At 48.0% G+C, this 22,685-nt stretch overlaps 1 protein-coding gene across 6 annotated transcripts in view; it reads right to left on the bottom strand.

The window, feature by feature from the left end:
- The window catches only part of NACC2 (NACC family member 2), a 61,212-nt gene that overhangs the window by 16,952 nt on the left and 21,575 nt on the right, over positions 1 to 22,685 (bottom strand). Inside the window, exon 1 of one of the 6 annotated variants that reach the window (XM_077922433.1) lies at positions 8,350 to 8,559. The exons of the other annotated variants lie outside the window; for them this stretch is intronic. The gene's annotated coding sequence lies outside the window, so the exon portion shown is untranslated. Of the gene's footprint in view, positions 1 to 8,349; positions 8,560 to 22,685 lie in introns of those variants that run through there. 6 annotated transcript variants of the gene reach the window in all.

Here is a 22,685-nt window from a genome sequence, read left to right as displayed (position 1 = left end):
ACAAGACACGTGTCTTCCAGGCCGCACTCCTGCATAAGCCACATGACCCATGAAAGGACATGGCACCTAAAAAACACATATTTTGGGGCACCGTAATCTCACACGCTTTTGGACACCATGCTCTCATGCAAGCACAGGCCCCCAAAATCACACACACTCTTAAGGTGAGCCTCCCCACATAAATACCACTTTTTAAAAATGTAACCCACCTTGCCACAAAGGGTAGGTAACTAATAAAAGAAAAATCAATCAATCATGAATTTGGGACTTGCTTTTTTCAAAGGTCTGTGTTTGCTTATATTACTCAGCAACCACAGAAGCAGGAAATTACTCCTTTTTCCTTTCCTTGAAAGAGAGGGATGCTAGAGTTTCAAAAATGTCCACAAAAAAGGGCCATTTCTCTCTCCAGTTAATTCATCAACTGTTAATTCAGATTTTAGCCTTGCTGCATTACAGATGGTCGCCACACAAGCTGTCTAAATTCTAGTTATCCCTTAAAAAGAGACTTAAAGGCCTCAGAAGGGGAGAGACCTGGAGCCTGATCTGTCTCCTTATCACAAGTGGAGCAATAGGCACCAGACAGATCCAGCCTCAGTGGTCGTAGCACTAGGGAATTTCAGACCTAGAACTTAATGGCCTTGAGATGGGTGGCTCTTGAGATGGCTGCAGTTGAGAATCTCCCAGTTCATGTTGCCCTCTCCCCCAGTTGCCACCCCAAACTTCAGGATGGCTTCTGCACAAAATATAGAGTTGCATCCAACATTAGACAGGCTCAGGGCACACCAAGCAAAATTAATTTCCATTAATTTCTGAGTAAAAACTTGGTTAGATACAACACACAGATTTACCAACCCTAATAAAAAAAATCCCAAACACTCTTTGTGTATTGCAGTTTCACATTTTAAACTCACTTAAATTATAGAACTAACATGACTACAGGAATGTGGGGTTTGCTTCAGCTGCCCCGATGCTAAAACACATTTATCATTTTGCTGGAGAGAAGGGTAAAGTATTTTTGATCTAAAATACAATTTGCAAGTAAAAAAACAGTTCTGTAGCCATGTACATGTCTGGCCAGTTGGCTTCTAACTATATACCTCTGTCAGGCAACTCCTGCAGCCAAGCTGGTGCCAAACATACTTCTCTGCTTTCCTTTGCACCACATCAGTAAGGCCAGTAATGTCTTGTCTTCTGAGCAGCCCAGGACCTCCATACACACTGCCCAGGACTATGCCCTGATCACTTTGATGCTGCAAAACGCAGCAAAAATGCAGGAAGCAGAAGTTATGAGTTATAAGCTCAATCTGATTGATGTAAGGCACGAGCACAATGGGTAGCTTTCGTCAGTGGGAGAGATCATCATGTCTCACTTGTCAGCTACTGCCCACCTAAAGCCAGGCAGTCCTTGGTCAATAAAGTGATGGCCTGCCACTGTCCACCTGCTTCAATGGGTGCTTGAAACTCAGAGTATCAATCAAGAAACAGACCAAACTACTATGCCAGGTAAAAATTAAAAGAAACAAATCCTCTTGCACCTAGCAAGCTGGTATGTCAAGACCATGTGTCCTCGCTTGTCCACTGAACTGCTGCAAGTTAATGACTCATGGAAGACTGTGATCTGAAAAAATTCAAACACTGACATGCCATTCTACAGGAAACCAGACTCGCTTCGAATGGCAGACTCTGAGAGAAGAACTACACCATTTTCTGGCAAGGAGGTCATCCGGAAGACCCATGTATTCATGGCATAGGATTCATAGTGGGGAACTCTCTTCTGTCTGCGACAGAACCAGCTGAGGGCTCAGAACACTTGTTTTCCCTCCACCTCTCAACCACCTTCGGTCCAGTTAACATATTGAGTGTCTATGTTCCCACTATGTTCCCTTACATACAAACCAAGGACCAGTTCTACAAGGAACTAGACCAGGCTGTCAGGAGGGTCCCAGACTGTGAACACTTATTTCTGCTGGGAGGTTTCAATGCAAGAATAGGGGGTGATCATCACACATGGGACAACTGCATAGGCTTCTTTCAGGGGTCAGCAAACCTTTTCAGCATGGGGCCAGTCCACTGTCCCTCAGAACTTGTGGGGGGCCGGACTATATATTTTTTTGGGGGGGCTGAACGAATTCCTATGCCCTACAAATAACCCAGAGATGCATTTTAAATAAAAGAACACATTCTACTCATGTAAAACCATGCTGATTTCCAGACCGCCTGCGGGCCAGATTTAGAAGGTGGTTGGGCCAGATCCGGCCCCTGGGCTTTAGTTTGCCTACCCATGGCCTCTTTGGTAATGGCAGCATTAATGAGAACAGACAAAGGCTGCTTGAGCTGTGCTTGTATCAAAGCCTCTGCATCACAAACTTGTTCTTCTCTACCAAGGTAAAACAGCAAATTTCCTGGAAGTATCCAAGGTCAGGCCACTAGCACCAGATGGACTTGATTATCACCAGGTGAACGGCGCTGAACTGTGTTTGCGTCACACAAAGTTACCACAGTGCTAACCGCGACACAGATCACTTCCTGGTGGCAAGCAAGATCCATTTCCAGCCAAAGAGGACCCATAGCACAAAGTGCGGTTTTGAATCTACACTGGCAGAAAAATCATACTTGAACTTTGTGAATGCTTCTCTGATTCTGCCGAACAAGTGTTGAAGTAAGGTGGAACCACATCAAAGAGGCAACCTACAACACAGCTACCGTATTTTTCGCTCTATAGGACGCGCCAGACGATAAGACACACCTAGTTATGGGGGGAGGAAAATAATAAGAAGAAAAATTCTGAATCCCAGAAGCCAGAACAGCAAGAGGGATCTGGCTTCTGGGGTAGCCTCTTGCTGTTCTGGCTTCTGGGATAGCCACTGAAGCCTCTCCCGGGCAGCGGGATGAAGGCTCCCCCTGCCCGGAAGAGGCTGCGCGGGTAAGCTGCCCTCTGTACCTTCCCCCATCTCCCGCAAGAGCCGCGCGAGGCCTCCGCAGGGCAGTGGGGAGCCTTCGTCCCACTGCCCTACGGAGGCTTCGTGGGGGCTATCCAAAAGCCAGAATACCTAGAGGGAGCACTGCACAGCGCTTCCTCTCGCTGATCTAGCTTCTAGGACAGCCCGCAAAGCCTCCGGAGGGCAGCAGGGTGCCTTGTTCTGGCTTCTGGGACAGCCCGCAAAGCCTCCAGAGGGCAGTGAGATGAAGGCACCCCGCTGCCCTGCGGAGGCTTTGTGCAGCTAAGCCCAAAGCTAGAACAGCGAGACAGAGCGCTCCGTCTTGCTGTTCTGGCTTCTGCGACAGCCCGTGAAGCCTCCACAGGGCAGCGGGGTGCTTTCATCCCGCTGCCCTGAGGAGGCTTTCGCGCAGCTAAGCCAGAAGCTAGAACAGCGAGAGCGAGCATTGCGCAGTGCTCCCTCTCCCTGTTCTGGCTTCGCCATGCAGCCTGTATTCACTCCATAAGATGCACACACATTTTCCCTTACTTTTTAGGAGGGAAAAAGTGTGTCTTATAGAGCAAAAAATATGGTATATCCTCCTTTGGCAAAAGAGACCAACAGTTCCCAGACTGGTTTGAGGTTGGCATGAAGGACATGGAGCCTGTTATCACTGTAAAGCGCAAGGCTCTTCTGAACTACAAGCACTGCAAAAAGACACCTGTTACACTGAGAAAGGCAAGGAGTGATGCCCAGCACACTGCCAGATAATGTGCCAATAACTACTGGCTAAAGCTGTGTCACAGCATTCAATTCATTGCTGACACTGGCAACACTTGCAAAATGTATGATGGCATGAAGAAAGCTTTTGGACCAACAGTCAGGAAAACTGCACCACTAAAACTTTTGCCAGGAGAGATCAGAGACTGCAGCAACCAGACGAAGTGATGGACAGAGCACTACCAAGAACTGTACTCATGGGAAAACATGGTCTCTGACACAGCAGTCAACAGTATCCTGCCTGCCTGCCTTGGAAGAGTGGGATGTCGCTCCCTTCCTTGACAAGCTGAAGAATACCGCCAACTCTCAAGCATGTGGTAAAGCCCCAAGACAGGATGGAATCCTAACAGAAGTGCTGAAAGCTGGCTTCAATTCCTCCCCTCATGATGCACTTCCATGGCTTCATCTTGCAGTGTTAGGATCTATGCCACATGCATGACTCCAGCATTGTGACCCTCTACAAAAACAAAGGTGACCACCATGACTGTAACAACTAACATGGAATCTCCCCACTGAGTACTATGGGGAAAGCCTTCACCTGTGTAGTTCTCAACAGATTACAGTCACTCGCCAGCATGGTTTATCTCAAGTCACAACATGGCTTTAGAGCTCAGAAGTCAACATGATTTTCTCAATGCATCAGCTGCAGGAGAAATGCCAGGAGCAGAGATGCCTCTTGTACATCACCTTCATAGACCTGACAAAGGCCTTTGAACTCATCCGCCAAAACAGGCTCTTCACGCTGTTCAACAAGATGTGGTGCCCACCAAAGTTTCACAAAATGATCATGTCTCCGCACCAAGACAAAAGTGCAGTGGGTGCTTATCAGAGAGATGTTTGCAGATGAAGCAGCCTTTACAGCACACTCCAAGGAAGCTCTACAGAGGCTATCAACCATCTTGCCCAAGCCTGCAGGGAGGTCGGCCTTACCATCATCCGGACAAAGACCAACATCCTGGGTCAGGACATTGCCAGCACTCCATGCGTCAGCATTGGTGACCAAACGCTTAAGGTTATAGACAATTTTGTGCTTCTGGGCTCCACCATAACCAGCAGCCTCTCCATTGATGCTGAGCTGGACAACCGTATTGGCAAGGCAGCTCTGGCAATGGCTCACCTCTCCAAAAGAGTATCAGAGAATGTGATGCTAATGACCAATGCCTAGAAGAAGGTCTACCAGGCTTGCATCTAGGGCATGCTGCTTTATGGAAGTGAGTGGAGGGCAACTAACAGCTGTCAGGAGTGATGCTTCAAAGCCTTCCACATGTACTGCGTCAGGAAGATTTTGGGCATCACATGGCAGGACAGAGTCTCAAACAAAGATATGCTCTCCCAAACCCACATTCCCAGCATGTTCACACTCCTGTATCAGTGATGTCTACACTGGCTTGGCCATGTCCACAGAATGGAAGATGGAAGGATCCCCGAGGACACGCTCTACAGGGAGCTGGCTACAGGGACCAGGCCTGTTGACAGACCAACTATGTGTTACATAGATGTCTGCAAACAAGACATGATGGCTGGCAACATCAACCCTGCTGTGTGATAATCCCTTGCAAATGACCACAGTGCCTGTAGACAGGTTGTGTATCCAGAGCAGTGACCAGAAGAGGAATGATTGCTGGGAGGAGGGCAAAGAGAAGAAACGCCATGATACATCTCTAACAGTGATCACTAACACCTTCATCTGCCCTAGCTACAATAACACATGTCTCTCCTGCATCCGTCTCTACAGCCACAGCAGACACTGTAACTCTCCAATGGTTTGACTTTACCCCAAGGGTGCATTCCTCCACTGTCTCCTGAGACAGAGAGATTTTAACAAAGACAGACAGACAGACAGACGTACAGTGGAACCTCTACTCATGTACGGAATCCGTTCCAGAGGTCCGTTCGTGAGTCGATCCGGGTCGCTGGTAGAAGCGCCATTCTGTGTGCGCGCAATCGGCGGCAGCGCAGTTCTGTGCACGTGCGCGAATCGTGGCAAACCCGGTATTTACTTCTGGGTTTGCTATGGTCGCGAGACGAACTATTTGCGAGTAGGGGCGGTGGTAAGTCAAGGTTCTACTGTAGTATGAACTGAAGGATGCTGTGGTGATTGCAGCTCAGGGACTTTTAAACTTCAAGGAGCAGCCTACCACATTGCGTGTATGGCCTACCTTCAGTTTTCAGGAATGAGGGGAAATCCACAGAGCCCCCCCAGGTGCCACCTGTGTGCAAAAAGCAATCCCCCCCCCCAGACTATCTTGCAGCACTTTTGAGCTGAAAGGGGGAAAGCTGCCCAAACCTTTTAAAATCCCCACACTGCTGGCTGTGAAGATGCACCACTTAGCACAATGCAAGATCCAGACCTGTGAGCCTGGCTTCCAACCACCTCCTGGGGAAACTATTGTGGCTGCACCTTAAAGGTGCATAAGACTCTCTGGATGGGGTCCTATGCACTGCAATCCTGCACTCTGTTAAGAAGCTCTAGTTCTATTGAAATCAATGAGGTTTGCAGGCACTGAAGGACTGTTCTCCAAAATGCTGACAAGTGACCACTTTTCATCCATGGCAAGGAGCCACAGTTGAGTGGCATAGCAGCAGCTCTGCAGGCAGAAGACCTCAGGTTCAATTCCCCAAGGCAGACACCTCCAGTTAAAAGGAACAGAGGGAGGAGTTGCTGGGTGAGACCCTGAACAGTTACTGACAGCCAGAGTAGACAACACGGGCTCCAACAGAGGACAAGATTATCAAAGGCTACTAGCTATTGTTCAAAGCGTCAAATGGACAATTTTATTGTTATTTATTAATTAAATTTGTATACAGTGGTACCTCCGGTTAAGTACTTAATTCGTTCCGGAGGTCAGTTCTTAACCTGAAGCACCACTTTAGCTAATGGGGCCTCCTGCTGCTGTCGTGCCACCGGAGCACAATTTCTGTTCTCATCCTGAAGCGAAGTTCTTAACCCAAGGTACTATTTCTGGGTTAGTGGAGTCTGTAACCTGAAGCGTATGTAACCTTAAGCGTATGTAACCTGAAGCGTATGTAACCCAAGGTACCACTGTACTGCCCTTCATCTGAAGATCACAGGGTGGTTCAGCTATGGTGCTGTTGCACACAGGTCCTGCTTGTGGGTTTCCCACTAGTCATCTGGCTTCCCTCTGTGAGAACAGAATGCCTCTGGGCAGGTCCAGCTGCAGGGCACTTATGACTCTATATAGAGCACTCTATAGTCTCTCCCCCCCCCCGCCCATCAGCCCCAGAAAGGTTGGGGAAAGATGTTATTAAGGCAAAACATTAGAGGAAGAAGCCAGATAGCTCAGTGACAGAGCACCTGCTTTGTATGCAGAAGGTCCCAGGTTGAAGCCCTACTGGCAGCATCTCCAGGTAAGGGCTGGGACTGCCTCCTGCCTGAAACCCTGGAGAGCCACTGGTTCCTGTCAGTGAAACGACACTGTGCTACAGGGACTAACATTCCAACCTGGTATAAGGTGGCTTCCTAAGTAACCTGCCAGCAACAGAGCAAGTTGCCCAAACATACAACAGCTTCTTCTCAAAGACCAGCACACTGATTACAGCTTCCACAAAGAGGAAAGCAACTAAAGGAAGTGTTGCCTTCTAACCACCTTTCCCAACTAATATGCCTCCCACACCACAGCCATTTTCTGGAGGGTGTCAAAAACAACCCCAAAGCAATGTTACCTTTACAGAGAATGCTGACCAAGATACTGAGGCCAAGGAGGGGAGCTGTAGTTGGGGTGGGGTTCCCCCCACCTTCATAGTACGGAAGCATTCAGAAGAAGGGATGGGGTGGTCACAGTGCTGATAGTGCCTGGGCAAGCCTTGGCATTTCAAGATTTCGGGTGAAGATGAAAAGAATGGGAAGTGGCATGCCGTACCGAAGGGTCCCAGTTCAAAAAGAGGAACCCTGAAGAAGGAAGAGGAGGCTGGATGCCCAAAGTCTACAGGCAACCACCATAAGGACAAGAGCAGCAGATGCAGAGCAGAGCCACCGAGGCAGCATTTGCTGAGAAGCCCCCAGGCTAGCCGGCTGGCCTCAAACCTCCTCCCCAATGCACCAGGACAGCAAAGCAGAAGAGGAATATACCGTATTTTTCGCACCATAGGGCGCACCGGACCATAGGGCGCACCCAGTTTTTAGGGGGGAAATCAAGAGAGAAAAAAAAACCCCAGCCCCAAAGAGCAGCGTACAGGCTGCACACAACCTCTCCCTGCCAGAGGGGTTGCGTGCAGCTATGGAACAAGCCAAGGCAGCGAGTGGGATGGATCCCGCTCGCTGTTTTGGCTTCCCCTTTAGCCCCGTGCAGCCTCTCCTTGCCGGGAAACGCTGCGCAGGGCTAAAGAATCCATAGCCCCGTGCAGCCTCTCCTTGCGGAGGGGTTGCGCGCAGCTATGGAAGAAGGCAAGACAGCGAGTGGGATGGATCCCGCTCGCTGTTTTGGCTTCCCCTTTAGCCCCGTGCAGCCTCTCCTTGCCGGGAGACGCTGCGCAGGGCTAAAGAAGCCATAGCCCCGTGCAGCCTCTCCCTGCCGGAGGGGTTGCGCGCGGCTATGGCACAAGCCTGCATTCACTCCATAGGACGCACACACATTTCCCATCAATTTTTGGAGTGGAAAAACTGCATCCAATAGAGCGAAAAATACGGTACCTCTTTGCATTCGCACCCTCTCTCTCATCTAGCAGGCAGTTTCTTGCTTCAGCTCATTGCCTAGTATGGTGGGATGGGAAGTCCAGCCCTGAACTTTGCGTGGTTGTTTTTTTTCTCTCCCTTCAGCAAGTTACTCTGTGAGTCAGCAGAAACAGACATGAGAGCACCAGGAATGCTGCCTAGTTCTGATGCAATGGGGATGGGTGGGTTCCCCCCCTTTTTTTAAGGCAGGGGAAAGGGAAAAGGCAGAAGGCAGCTCACTCCTCCATCTGGCTGGCTGGCTGGCTGGCAGGCAGGCAAGTAGCTAGGGGACCCACTTTTGCAGGATCTGCAGAGGCGCTTCTCTCTCCTTCCCTCCCATGACACTGGACAGGAACCTGAGCATAGTGTCCCCCATTTGGATTAGCAGCCAAAGGCTACAAGGCAGCCTTAGACCAGATTCAGGTGGGATTCCCCCAGTCTCCCCCTTCTGACCTTTGCAGCACCACCCCCTTCAAAATTTGGGGAGGGGGGATAATTGGATGCCCCCCCCCCCAGCCTCTGGACTCCCTCAGCAGCTGCTGGGCCTGCATGCAGATGTCCCATGCAGTGAGCCACAGAACTGCAACAAGCCACACACTCTGCCCCCCACCCAATCTGGCCACTGGACCTTCATGGGCAGGAAGGGGTTGAAAAGGCTGCTGTTTCAGCTGGACCTTGCTTGAGCCACAAGATCTTCCTCAGCCCACCCTGGTGTGTTCCTGTATCCTTGGTTGCTCTTTGGTCCTACTGCAGCTGCTGCTCTCAGTTTGCTGCCCATGACCTCAACCTTGAAACTCTTTTCCTAGGCTGGGTTTCTGTGAGTCTTGGTTTTTGCAACAAGACATTGCTAGTCCCTATTGAAATATGCAAAAAGATTAATGAATGTGGGCTTCTCATTCCCCAGAGTGTATGGGGTGTTAAGGGAGGTGTAATACCTCTGGTGGGGAACACATCATGCTCCTTTTGGGGTAGTCTGTCCACCTTGGGGTCCCCACCCTGCATTCAACTCTCACCTGTGGCTCCTAGAAGCTGTCAACATGCAACAGCAGCCACACCCCAGAAAACAGCTTCAACTGGCTAGCTAAACCAGGTGAGAGTAGTCGATGGTTCTCAAAACCTGTGAGTTAGGGACGTCACCTGCATGTGAAGACAGGCTCCAGCAGACTGAGAAGAGAGACTAATAGTGGGTCCAATGGTCAAGAAGGCGGTTTCTGCACATGCTGTAGAGGGAAGTGAGGGGCAGATGGAGCTCATCAACCTGTGAAGGAAGCTCAACTAGGAGATGGAAAACTCAGATCCTAAACCTCTGCTGCCTTCTTTGGGAGAAGAAAAGGCTAAGGAGTAAACCCTACACAATTCCAGAGTGGAGTCCCTAAGATGCTTGGAAGATGCCTTGAGTGTCTCCTGACAACTCCTGCAGCCAAGCTGATGCCAAACATATTGCTCTGCTTTTCTTTGAACCACATTAGCAAAGCTGAGAGGTGGGTCTTGCCATATGGACAGCCTGGTCCTCCATATACACTGGTTACTCCCCAGCGAAATCACTTCGGTGCTGCTAATGCAATGGTTTAACTTCACCCCTGAAGGAGCACTCTACTGTCTCTGGAGACAGATGGATGCCAACAATAAACTCACACGGACCCCGCCAAAAATAAATAAATCAGTGGTCCTTCAGGTGCTTGGAGATGGAGGCAGCCTGATGACTCCCTTCTTTGTTTGGTTCTGAAACTTCACATCAGCATGAAAAAAGACTCAGGCCTGTATGTTGCTGTAAGAGCTGAAACACATTCCCCATTCATACCTTCCCAATCTGCTAGCTATGAAGCTGAAGAATAAGCGAAACTGTATTCAGATGCTCATCAAAGTCAGGAAAATGATATGCAAATAGTATTTATCACATGCAACTACGATGCTGAGATTGGCATATTTTCCATTTGCATTCATGAGCCATGTCTGTTCTTCATGGAGACTGTGACACTGAGACACACACACACATCACACCCACAGCCATCGAAGTACTCTGCCTGCTTCTGTGGCCAGCAAGGCCAGACTCTACCCAGGAACAAGCCCTGCCTTCTGGGGGCAGGGGGCACATGTGTGCTGCTGCTCCACAGGGAAGAATCTGGGATTTCCCTTCACAATGCCACCTGGTGGGGGTCTCTAGTGCATGGGTAGGTAAACTAAGGCCCGGGGGCTGGATCCAGCCCAATTGCCTTCTAAATCCGGCCCGCAGATGGTCCGGGAATCAGTATGTATTTACATGAGAAGAATGTGACCTTTTATTTGTGGGGCATAGGAATTCGTTCATTCCCCCCCTCAAATATAGTCCAGCTCCCCACAAGGTCTGAGGGACAGTGGACTGGCCCCCTGCTGAAAAAAGTTTGCTGACCCTCTGCTCTAGTGCTTTCACATTTTCTAAAGAAAACCTTCATAAATATCTACTTTGTAAATCAATAAATGCAAGTGCCTGGCTCTGCCCCTTATCTGGGGGTGGGAGGAACAGTAGGAGCAGCCCAACAGCAGAAGCATCTTATCAGTGCTCATCATAGGAGTTTGGGACAGGAAAGTGCAGAAGGCCACAAAAAGCATTTTTTGCCACTTCCTCTGCTTGCTTCAGCAAGTACTTATTAGTGGGATGTGATAATCAAATATAGATTTGGACAACACCATAATTTAATGAGTATATAAAAATACAGGTGTTTACATTGGCATGAATTGATCGGAAAGGGCCAACTTGAGAGATTTGGGGAGGGGTTGGAGAGCGAAAGAAACTCTGCTGTGTTTCCTTAAAATTCAGCTGGGTCCTCCCCTTGAAGGAAATGGCAAGGTGGGATCCTGCCACTGCCAGTGTGCTGGCTCTGTAGAGTTCATCCTATCCAAAGGCCTCTCCACCATCTCCAGTCCTACAAAGCCTCCTGGAAGGGCAGCGTGGGTGGCGCTGTGGTCTAAACCACTAAGCCTCTTGGGCTTGCCAATCAGAAGGTTGGAGGTTCAAATCCCCGCAACGGGGTGAGCTCTTGTTGCTCTGTGCCAGCTCCTGCCAACCTAGCAGTTCAAAAGCATACCAGTGCAAGTAGATAATAGGTACTGCTACGGCGGGAAGGTAAACGACGTTTCCATGCACTCTGGTTTCCATCCCGGTGTTCCGTTGCATCAGAAGCAGTTTAGTCATGCTGGCCACATGACCCAGAAAGCCGGCTGTGGACAAATGCCGGCTCCCTCAGCCTGAAAGCAGATGAACACCACAACCCCATAGTCACCTTTGACTGGACTTAACTGTCCAGGGGTCCTTTACCTTTACTCTTGCCTTTGATTCATCAACTGACTCACAATGGCTATCTGTTAGGGATGTTTTAGCTGAGATTCCTGCATTGCAAGGGGTTGGACTAGATGACCCTTGAGTCCCTTCCAGTCCTACAATCCTGTTATTCTGTGATCTCCCAAGGATTGAACCCATTTCATCTAGGTAGTTTCCAACCCTCCCTTCCTCTTGCCACAAGGGAAGCTCTGGGGTGGACAGGGCCCCCTTGAGCCATCAGAGGCAGTGGTTAAGCCCCCCCCCCAGGCTGCACCCTTCAAAGAGGCAGAGAAAGAGTTTACAAGTTTAATATTCATAGCTTGGTTTATTTGCATATCGTGCCATAAATAGTAGACGATGAGGTGAAATACAAAGTGTTCCACTTGCATTTCTAATTGTGCTTAAAATCAGATGTAATCCTTTCTCTCTTAGAGATTTACAGTTGCTGTATTGCCATTCAGGTCTGGTATTGCAAAAACTGTCTGGGAAACAACAATAAGGTTGGAACCCACCCTGCACCCAGGAGAGGAACTGAGGTTCAGGACAGATGGCAGGAAGGGAGAAGGGCCCCTCCCCAGAGGTTGCTCTGTTCTATGGGTTGGACTAGATGAGTAGATGAGTTGGAGTAGGTGAGTTTGACTAGATGACCCTTTGGATCCCTTCCAACCCTACAATTCTATGCTGTCCTTGGGATCCCACGTCCCTGTGCAATTTGGGTCCAGAAGGCAGCTAGCAAGCACAACATTTCAGATAAAATCACATTAAAATAATAAACTACACAGAAGGCAGCAGGAAAACCAAATGTGTGTTATTTAAAGCTGGGTCCCCACCTACACACTCAATGTGGTACCTGTGGGCAGCCCCACAGCACCCACCCACCTCCCCTGGCCTTCCCATTTGTTATTTTACTTTTAAAATTGAGATAGTTTGACTTTCTCTCTGCCTGTGTTTTTTTCCCAGGGGGTTCTAAGCATTGCTGCTACTTCCCCACTCTTTGCTAAAGGCCAAGGGAGAGAACAAGTCACAGATGACAGCCATCCCTGGGGAGGCAAAGGAAGACACAGCTGATGGTTAAGGAGGACTCAGCAGGCTGGATGAGGGAAGGGAGGGGGCAGAAGTTCCCAGGTTCAGCCCCAAACACCACCTCCAGTTGGGGCTGGGGAAGGTCCTTTTTTCTACCTCAAGTCTTAGAGAGCTGACACTACAGCATGGTAACTCCCAACTCTCACCTCTGGCCATGCCAACCAGGGCTGATGGGAGTGACCAAAGGCCTGACTCAGCCACCTCCTCCTCCTGCAACCTCTTTCAGAAATCTCCTCAAGTCTTGGACGCTCATTGCAATATCTATCCCCCTGCCCCCAAAATCATTAGCCTTCTGGTTAAGCTGGTTAAGACTCTCCCTGGGAGTAATTAGTTCCCTTTCACATGTAAGGATGGTTAAGTATTGTGGGGCTGGCTGGAGGAGACCTCCCCGTGGAGCGTGGAACAGCAGCTGCTCACATCTTCGCCCGCTCACAGAGTTCTGGTTTGAAAAGGGGGACATTTTGCAGGAGACCACCACCTCTGTCCATCACCAGCCCCCACATGGCAGTCACTTCTTCTTTAGGGCATCTACCACCCCCAGCAAGTGAACTCCATCTTCCTCTTTTCCCTCTTATTTCCCTTGGGGGAATGGAGTGATTGCAGGTTCATAAACATCTTCACAACAAAAATGTTAATGAAGCTGTGTGAAGATTACAAACGCAGCAAAATAAAGGCAATAGATTGACTTATACAATTATACCATTACTATTCCATCAAATGACTGGGTCCCATTTCAAGGAATGCTTCCTTAAGCAAAAGTGACTAAATATCAAGGCACTTGTTTAATTCCAGAAGGCTGGAGCCACAGCACTAAAAGCCCAGTTTCCAGTGCAAACTAAACATACTCCTCGGGCGTGGCATCATCAGCAGGGCCACAACCTAAGGAGCCCAGTGGCCAGGCAGAGGTGTAGGGGACCAGTCCTGATTAATGCCTTTTAATGTGCTCCTTTAACTGATGTGCATTGATTAAGTCCATTCATACATCCAAAGAAGGAACAGGTGGGGTAGGATGACTGGGCAATGCCTCTCCCCAGCTGGCTTAGAGAAAAATATAACCCTCACCCCTACACACTTTCTTCCGTTAATCCTGCCAGCACCCAGAGAGAAATGAAAGCAAACTGTTCAGAATTCGCCATTTGTTGCCTTGCAGTTTTGCACCATTCAGATGTTCTTTGGCTTTGTGCCCGGACCTAATTTTAAACCCATTTACTAGAAATCCCACAAATTAAAGGAAATGTGGATAATGTTGTAAGAATCCTCTGGGCCAAATAAAAGCTAAACGTTGCCTGCCTTCCTGGTGCATCGGAGTAAGACCCTGAACCACAAAAGCCAGATTTCCCCAAAGCTCTTTTGCAACAGTGAGAGGATCTTGTTTTGTTAAAAGTTGCTCTGATTCATGACAGAATTACAAGGAAGGAGGGCAGGCGAGACAAGGCAGCAGCCACCCAGGCTGGGAGAGCCTCTAAGCCATAGGCGGAAAGGAGCAACTAGGAAGAGGCTAAACCAGGGAAGAAAGCAGGTGGAAGAAAGCAAGAGGATGCAGCAGTGGGTGGGGAGAGAGAGGGAGAGGGGCAACACACAAACACTGGACCACCCTCCACCCCCCACAAAAGAAGCTGTAATGCCCATGTTCCATTTTCCTTCCAATGGAAGGGGCACTCAGAACTCACAGCTGGTGAGGGCCAACTCTGCCTCACACCATGGCATAGAGACAAGGACAAGTCTCCAGCCTTGCGCTTGCACCTTAAGCTGTTTCTACCCTTGCACCTTCACCCCAGTCCCACATTTTCTTCATAGAATCATAGAGCTGGAAGAGCCCCCAAGGGTCATCTAGTTTAACCCCCAGCAGCGAAAGACTCATAACGAAAGCATTCCTGACAGGTGGCCATCCAACTTCATATCAGAGCAAAACCTGAAGTTTCCCAATGAGGGAGCTCTGGAGGAGGTTGCTTTGGACAAGGCAAGGTGAGAAAGGGACAGCCCAAACTCAAGACCTGGGGCTATGGCACCGAGGACTGCACCTGCTGCCCTTCCCCAGAAGCGGGTGGTTAGGGGTATACCTCCCATAACTATGGAAGCTTGATTTGGCAGTTATCAACCCAGACACAGAGAGACCTTTCTAAAAAGTAGGGGGAGCTCTTCTCTACTCCCACAACCATGAGGTGCTGCTGCTCCGGCTGCACACCAGACACCTCAACTGACAATCTTCTTGTGTCCACACAGCCCTAGGATTCCACATCCACGCTGCCTTCCTGAACCCTTTGAAATCTTGCAGGAGGAGGAAGTGCAAGACCCCACTCCCACCCCCATTAGATTATCACCCCACGACAAAGCACTCATTAGGAGCTGATTCATTCCTCAAGTATGTCAACAAATTCAGAGGTTTTCCTGAACAAGCAGCCTTGGGCAGCAGCCCTCTGTGTGACCCTACCCACCTTGCCTTATAGGGGGTCTCATAGGTGAACTGGAAGAATGGAGAGGAAACGGAGGCAGCCTTGGCTCTTCTGTAAACTGTAAGCAAAGCAATGGAGCTGCAGCCCAGCAAGCAAACTAACTTGTGGCTTCACTCCAGGTCCACAAGCAGACATTGGGCAAAAACCTTCTAAAAGCTTGTTACACACAAAGCTGTCTACAGTGCAGATATTTTCCTAGCCTCCCTGGTGCAAAATACCACCATCCTTGGATCTGGGCACTCATTCATTTTGCAGCAAACCTCCAGCTACGACTTACGATCAACTATCGTCCTGACGTTATACTGTATTTCATGTATGCTTCTTTTTTAAAAAAAAAAAAAGAAAGAAAATAATTATGCAGAAGCTGGAAGCGCTTCCAAGGTTTGCAAATAAGCCCAGAATTTTGGGAAGCTTCCCTGGATCAATATGCTTTTCTCTGCTTGCCTGTGAAAATATTCAAATGCTCAGCCTATGAAGCCAAGTCCTTTTCCTATACTTTGCCTTCCTTCTGAGGCAGAAGAGGAGGGGCTGCATAAACTACCAGGTGACCTGAACCTGGAAAGTGACTGACTCAGGGACTGATTCTGCTGCTGTTTTGTCCATCTGCTGAGGGATAGGGAACAGCTTTCCCAGCCATTCTCCCCTTACTCAACCACTGCCCCCCACCAGCGTCTATGGGGGGGGGGGGACTCCTTTGTGTGGAGCAGCTGGGGATGAAGACCCAGAGAAGAGGACAGAACAAAACTGAGTGGGCCCATTAGTCCTTTGCAGCACTCCAGGAACCAGTAAAACGCTCCCCACTTGCGCAAGTGTCAAAGCAAGGGCAAAAGGACCCAGAGACATTCATCAGCAAACATCCCCTTCTTTAGCTCAGTTTCCTGGACAAAGAGGATTAGGCAAGCTCTTGGAGCAGTGGTGTCCAAAGTTTTTTCAAAGAGAGCCAGATTTTATGAAGTGAAGGGCTATGGGGGCTGACCAAAGTTGTTGACCTTTCTTAGGACTGAAGTTGTTGAGCTTTGTTTTTAGGATTGAGGCTGTTAAGTTTTTTTTTTAGGATTTTACTCCAGGAAATAAACTGCCACAGGGGCCAGATTAAACCAACCGGCAGGCCGGATTAGGCCCCGTAAACGGACTTTGGACATGCCTGAGGATCAGTATACCAGTAACCACTACCCCGCCCCCAGCAACTGGTATTCAGAGGCATCCTGCCATGATGGTCCAGTTGCTGGAAATTGCAAGTATGGAGAGTCGCTACTGTGGAGCTCAGGTCCTGTTCATGAACTGGGCTTTCCTATTGCCTTTCCATTTGCAGCTACCAGATTAGGATGGATTGCTGGGCAATGGGGAGGAGGCATCTAGGTCATCAGGGAAAGTAGCAAAACAATGCTTTACACAGGTCCAGGGTTGCAGCAATGGAGTAAATGCACTGACCCCACAGAGCCCTTCCCAGCTGAAAGAATGAGAATCACAGCAAGAGAGAATTTCAGCCAGGTCTCTTCAATGAGAGAGCTCTGAAAAATGCACGTTCTGCACAGCTGAAGTTACAACCTTCAAAATTGGGAAATACAGGAAATTTTGCAGTCAAGCTCAAATAAGACTGTGCTCTCCCTTGCTGTTTTCTCCTCCTCCTCCTCCTCTTTTTATTTTATTTTTAACCACAAAGTTCTTCTTAAGAAACAAACAGTTGTCAAAACAGCTTTCAAGCTCACTCGCCACATTAGTTAAATAGCAAGCATGGCATTGCTCAGCATCGTGTCCCTCTTGGCATGGGTGATGCGCCACAAAGAACACCATCCAAAGAGGGCCAAGTGGCATCCTTGGGCATCAGTTGAGTTCCCTGCCCCTATGCATCCCCAAACCTCCCTGCATGTCCCTCAGAATGACTGAGCAGCAGAACATCAAACTGGCCAAAAGGGCAAGTTGAACCACTCTTGCTGGCTCCTCCCAAGCCTCTAACTTGATGATTTATGGCCCCATTAATGTTCTAGCTTCTTAATTGGGTTTCTGAGAACCATTATATTCTCTCCAGAATCAGACATAACTGAAAAACCCTTAACAAAACATTTTGCCATCGGATGCATTACATAAATGGCTGCTACACCAAAAAACAAGGTAATATTAAATTAAAACTAAAACAACACCAATCCACCCCTCCCACTACAATGGACCCAAGGGCCTCTGCTATCATGCAACTAAGGTGGGACACACCTGCCTCTTTCACAACTAAGGAAAAATGAAAGACTGCTCACCTATAACCAGTAATATTCAAGGGGTCATCTGCACAACCCCCACCTGCAAAGCTACATTCAAGCACCCAGGGTTTTCATGGGGGAAACTGGTGGCCTGTAATATTTGATTACTTTCATGTCAGCATAGATGTCTAATGGCTCAGAAGTTACTGCATCCATAAAATATACAGTCTCATTTTTTCTTGCTCCAAAAACCTGATAGGATTAATATAGTTAGCATGAGATCTTAGTCATAAAGTCAGATGTAAGTGGTGGTAAAATTAGCTGCCGAAATGGTCTGCTTATGGAAATCATTTCTTCTGTGCATTGTGCCCCCCTCCTTTTACATTTTAGAAAGGGGGAAGAATAAAGGGAATGGGCTGGAAATTAGAATAGTTGGTTTCTGCATTTGAGGCTTTTCTACAAATGGGTTTGTTTCATCTTTTTCCGGCAAGAAGGGGAAAGGCAGTAAGTGCTTTTAAGCTCTGCTATATATTGAATAGCCTGGGGTACAACTGCGGTGTTTTTTTTAATAGCAATTAGGATTTGTGTAGATTTATTTGCTCCAAAGAATAGCAGGTGCAGCTGGGGGGGGGTAGCAACAGCCTGCCCCCATCTTCAGGTGGCATGTCCACACTACAACCTGAGGTGACTCTCTGCAGCATCCATCCCAGTGGAACCCCCTGACCCCAAAGCAAACAGAGGTGGAAACTGTGACCAAAGCACCAAGATGAAGAGGAGGAGGAGGAGGAGGTAAAGAGAGGACCCTGGTACTTAGCACCAGCAGTGGCAGGACCCAGAGCCTCATGTCCTTTAGAACAATCTGTTCCACAGCAAGATGTCAGACATTGGGCTAGATGGTCTTTGGTTTGGTCCAGCTTCAAGGCTCTTCTTCATTTAGGAGCATTGAAAGTTGCTTTCTTCCAAGTCAGATTTATTGGTCCATCTAGCTCAGTACTGTCAACACTGACTGGCAGGAACAACTTTCCAGGTTTTCAGGCAGAGAACATTCCCACCTAGAGATATTGGGTGTTGAACCTAGGACTTTTGCATGCCAATTCACAATTTGATTTATTAAATTCACAATTTGATTTATTTATTTTGAAGGGGAGACAGCAGAGCAAACGAGGGGGGGGTAGCCCACACATCCATCCTGCAGCTAGGCAGAAGTCGGACACTTATTTTATGCAAGAATAGCCTGAACCAAGCGTCATTATAATTCATTTTCAGAACACCTTTTATTATATTCACTCACAAATTAAACTAAGTTGGAATAATCATGCCTCTGCTTTGAATTTACATAACCAATTGAGATTCTTGGCTGTTACTCTCATGCTGAGAGAGGAAGAAAAAAATATTTAAATTGTATCACTGTAGATGTGAAAAGGATTAACTCTTCCCTAGTTTGGGGATCAAAGATGCATTTATTGCAAGGGCAGTAAACTAACTCTCCCAATTCTGCAGAGCTGCCTCCCCCATAGAATCACAGAGCGAGAGTTGGAAGGGATCAGAAAGGCCATCTATTTCAACCCCTTGCAATGTGAGGTATCTGGAAAGGGGCAAGAATGAATTGGGCCAATGAGGGGGAGGCAGATTGCAGCCCCTTCAGGAAGCCCCACAGCCCAAGTAGAGAATTATACCTGGAGGGAGCAGGGCAGGGGGGGTCAGAGCCCTGGGAGCAGGAGGGAGAAGCAAAAGGCTTGTCAAGAACCCTGACAAAGCCTGAACAATCAGTTGTCATTTCTCCAGAGTGCCAGGAAAAGCCTGGAAAGTTTAGTCAAAACATTCTCCATAGTAATTTGCACTATAAAAGAAAACATTTATGTAAGGAGAAAACTGAGCGGAGAAAAATATCCCTTCTTGCGACTGTGTTTGAATTAAAACTTCTTGCTCCTCTAATTCATGATACCACAAACATCTTATAAGGAAGAGGATATCTTCAGAGCCATTTGTTTAGCAGATTCCATTCTATGGGCACGGGGGGGGGGGGAGAAGGGGGAGCACTAATTAATGCATTAATAAAAACAAGTATTGTGGGAGGAAGAAGGTGTTGGTGATGGCCCAGGCTTTCATTCAAGCTCAGAAATATCAGGGGAAGTCATGGGGAGGCAAATCTGCCATTTTTGACAGTTTTCCATCTCTCACAAAACAGAGTCCTATTTTGGACACCACTCCTAGGAGGCCCCTTGAGCCCCCTACATCTGACACACATACTCCACTGCCCCTGTTTTGTCTGAAATGGCCCTCAGCCAGCCTTGGCATTTCTCTGAACTGTGCTATTGTAGGTTCTGGGAAAACAAAGCTTGAAGTAAAAGAAGCGTCAGCTTCGGCCTTGGGCCTCCTGCACTGGGGAAGCTGTTATGCTGACTGGATGCATGTGCCACTGTTTTAAACTGAGGGCATATATATATGTATACACACACATAAGCAACAAAAGTTTAGACTGTTTTTATATATGCAACTTTTCAACTGTTTCCTAAAAGCATTTGCTATCCTGCACATCTCTTCAGAATGCTTTTCCACCTGGCCTGGGCTGTGGGGTTGTTTTCGGGGAGTTTGTGGCAGGGTGTGTGTGCTGCTGTTGGGTTTTTTGTATCCTTGTTATACATCTTGTGATTTATATGAAAATTGTTCCATTTTTGTTGTATATTTTTAATGTTTCATTAAAACATTATTCCAGCTCACATGGAATGCCAAACTCAGAAAAGACAATTTCCTGAAGGGTCATTGTACCATTCTGTTGCAGAAAACAGCAAAAAGTCTTGTTGCATCATAAGGACCACCAGTTTCTTATGATGTGAGATCTGCTGGCATCTTGGACAAAAGAGGCTGGCTGATTCCATCAGAGATTTTTGAGTCCCCTGTGTCTAGTGGCCCCTCCCCCAAATTATGTATGGAACTTTGTAAGATAGTACAGTGGGCTCCCTCGGCCAAGAAAGCGAGATGAGCGCCGCAACCCCAGAGTCGGTCACGACTGGACCTAATGGTCAGGGGTCCTTTTACCTTTTAAAGTGGTACCTCTGGATGTGAACAGGATCTGTTCCGGAGCCCTGTTCACATCCTGAAGTGAACACAACCCACGTCCGCACGTGTCGTGATTCGCCGCTTCCGCATGTGATGTCATTTTGAGCGCCTGCGCATTGGTGAGCGGCAAAACCATGGAGCGCAACCCGAAAATGCTTAACCCGAAGCTACTTCAACCCAAGGTATGACTGTAATATCTGCTTCAAGAGAGGTTTGAGCAATAACCACTAAATGGCTGCACAGTTGTCATGAGATCTTCACCAATGCAAAGAACAGATGGATCAGTTTGTTTCCTTCACTATTTGAGAAAGAGGGAATTTATAAAATCAGGAGCAGCAAAGGCTGCAGCCAAATTCACTGGCATTCTTGGATTGCTGTTTCAGATGTTGTCATTCTGCATCCGTAAAACAGTTTTGGGAACGTCTCCCTGCACGTGGCTGGCAGCTGGAGACACAATTTTGGGGTTAAGTGGGATAACAATTTAAATACTGTACATAAAAATAAAAATAAAGGAACTCAAACATCCAAGCAAGTTATTCAAAGGCAATCCCAAGAGTCCAAGATGTCAATCAGATCTGGAAGACCGTACATTTCAGGCAAAAACGCAACTTCCAAAGACAAACCAGCATTGGTGGGAGGGGGGAATCTCCTTCCCTGCTGGCAGCTTACACCTCCCCCTTGCAGATCCCAATTGCTAACTCTGGGAGTTGTTGGACCTGGTGCTTAGACAGAGGCACTTGGTGTGTCTTCCCACTGGCCCTGCAGAAGGGAAAGCTGCTAATGAGATTGGGGCAAAGTGTAAGGCAGAGAGGAAGGGAGCAGGCCCTGCCACAGCTGGTGGGCAGGCAGCCTGTGGCAGCACCAATGCGTCTTGAGAGCCAATACTGCCACCTGTAAGAGCAGGACTAAGTGGGAGGTGGTAGGCAGGTGTCCCTTGAGGACCAACAGGACCCAGGGCTTGTTGCCTTGAAGTCCCCCACTCCCCAAATGTGTGTGTCTGTGTTCCCATTTCAGGATAACTGGCTCAGCAGGGGGTCAGTGCAGAATAAAAATTGTGCAGTTAAGATGAGAAGGGGAGGAAGAGAAGATGGTCCAAGATGCTTGAGCAGCTTCAGAAGTCAGAAATGCAGGCAGCATTAACATTTTAATTGTTATGCATCTTTTTAATCTTCCTTCACACTAATGATTTTACAGTCTTCAAAAAAAACAACAAGAGGAAAACTGCTGAGAACAAAAGAACCCCTCCAACGTTTAACAGAATTTAAGCCCATAATGAGAACTGAAACAAGCCTAGTAATCTATGGTGCATTAAAAACAGAAAACGTTTCTGCAAGCATCAGGAAATTCAAATTTAGGGTTGCAACCTTAACTCTGCTCTGTTGCAGAGATGCATTAAAACTGGGCATCAAAGTGCTTCCAGATATGAAGATTCTGGAAAAGGCAACACTTCAGAAGATCAAGTATGCTGTAAGTGGAGGACTATGGCCAAGTGGGGGTGGGGTAGGGCCCCAGGATCAATTCCCATTCAACTATGGAGCTCACTGGGTGATTTCAAGGCCAGTCATTGCCTCTCAGGCTGGCCTACCCCACAAGCTTGCTGGGAAGGAAAATATGGGGAGAAACGCTGCACCCCTTGTAGACATGCAAACATGGCAGGTAGGCAGAGGAATTCACTGATAACAAGGGGTAGAAGCAGCTGCCAGGCAGAAGACTCCTCTGTCCGCCCAGGGATATTTGGGAAGGCATCATATTGGGGGCACTGCTGGTGAACAGGTGGGCAGGAGGATAAAAAATGCAAAAGCAAGCAAGGGCTTTGCTGCTCTGCAAAGAGGCTCCTTTGCTTTATTATTACTTCAGACATTAAGCTGTATGCCGTGTACTTATATTAAGCAAAAGAGCAATTTACAGACCCAAAAGGAAAGAAATGCTCCATTTGTCCCACATGCTAATTCTAAAACAAGGTGCAAGATTTAGGAGAGGGGCTGAAATATCCTCCAATCCCCAGCTTTTTTCCCCTTGCTTTTTTTCTTTTTTCTTTGGTAGCCAGGTGCAGGGCTACAGTTAAAGAATGTCATGAACCTGGGTGGCAACCAGGCAGACCATGAAGCGAAACAGTGGCTGAATGTTTGCAAAGCTCACAAAGCAGATTCCCCGCTATGATCCCTGGAAGAGTTTCATGTTATTTTGGTGCAGCAGGTTTTGAGAACACAAAACCAGGCCCAAAGAGCC

This window comes from Podarcis muralis, chromosome Z (genome assembly GCF_964188315.1).
Source record: "Podarcis muralis chromosome Z, rPodMur119.hap1.1, whole genome shotgun sequence".
In the NCBI taxonomy this organism is placed as follows: Eukaryota; Metazoa; Chordata; class Lepidosauria; order Squamata; family Lacertidae; genus Podarcis; species Podarcis muralis.
This window is presented reverse-complemented; position numbering and strand designations above follow the sequence as displayed.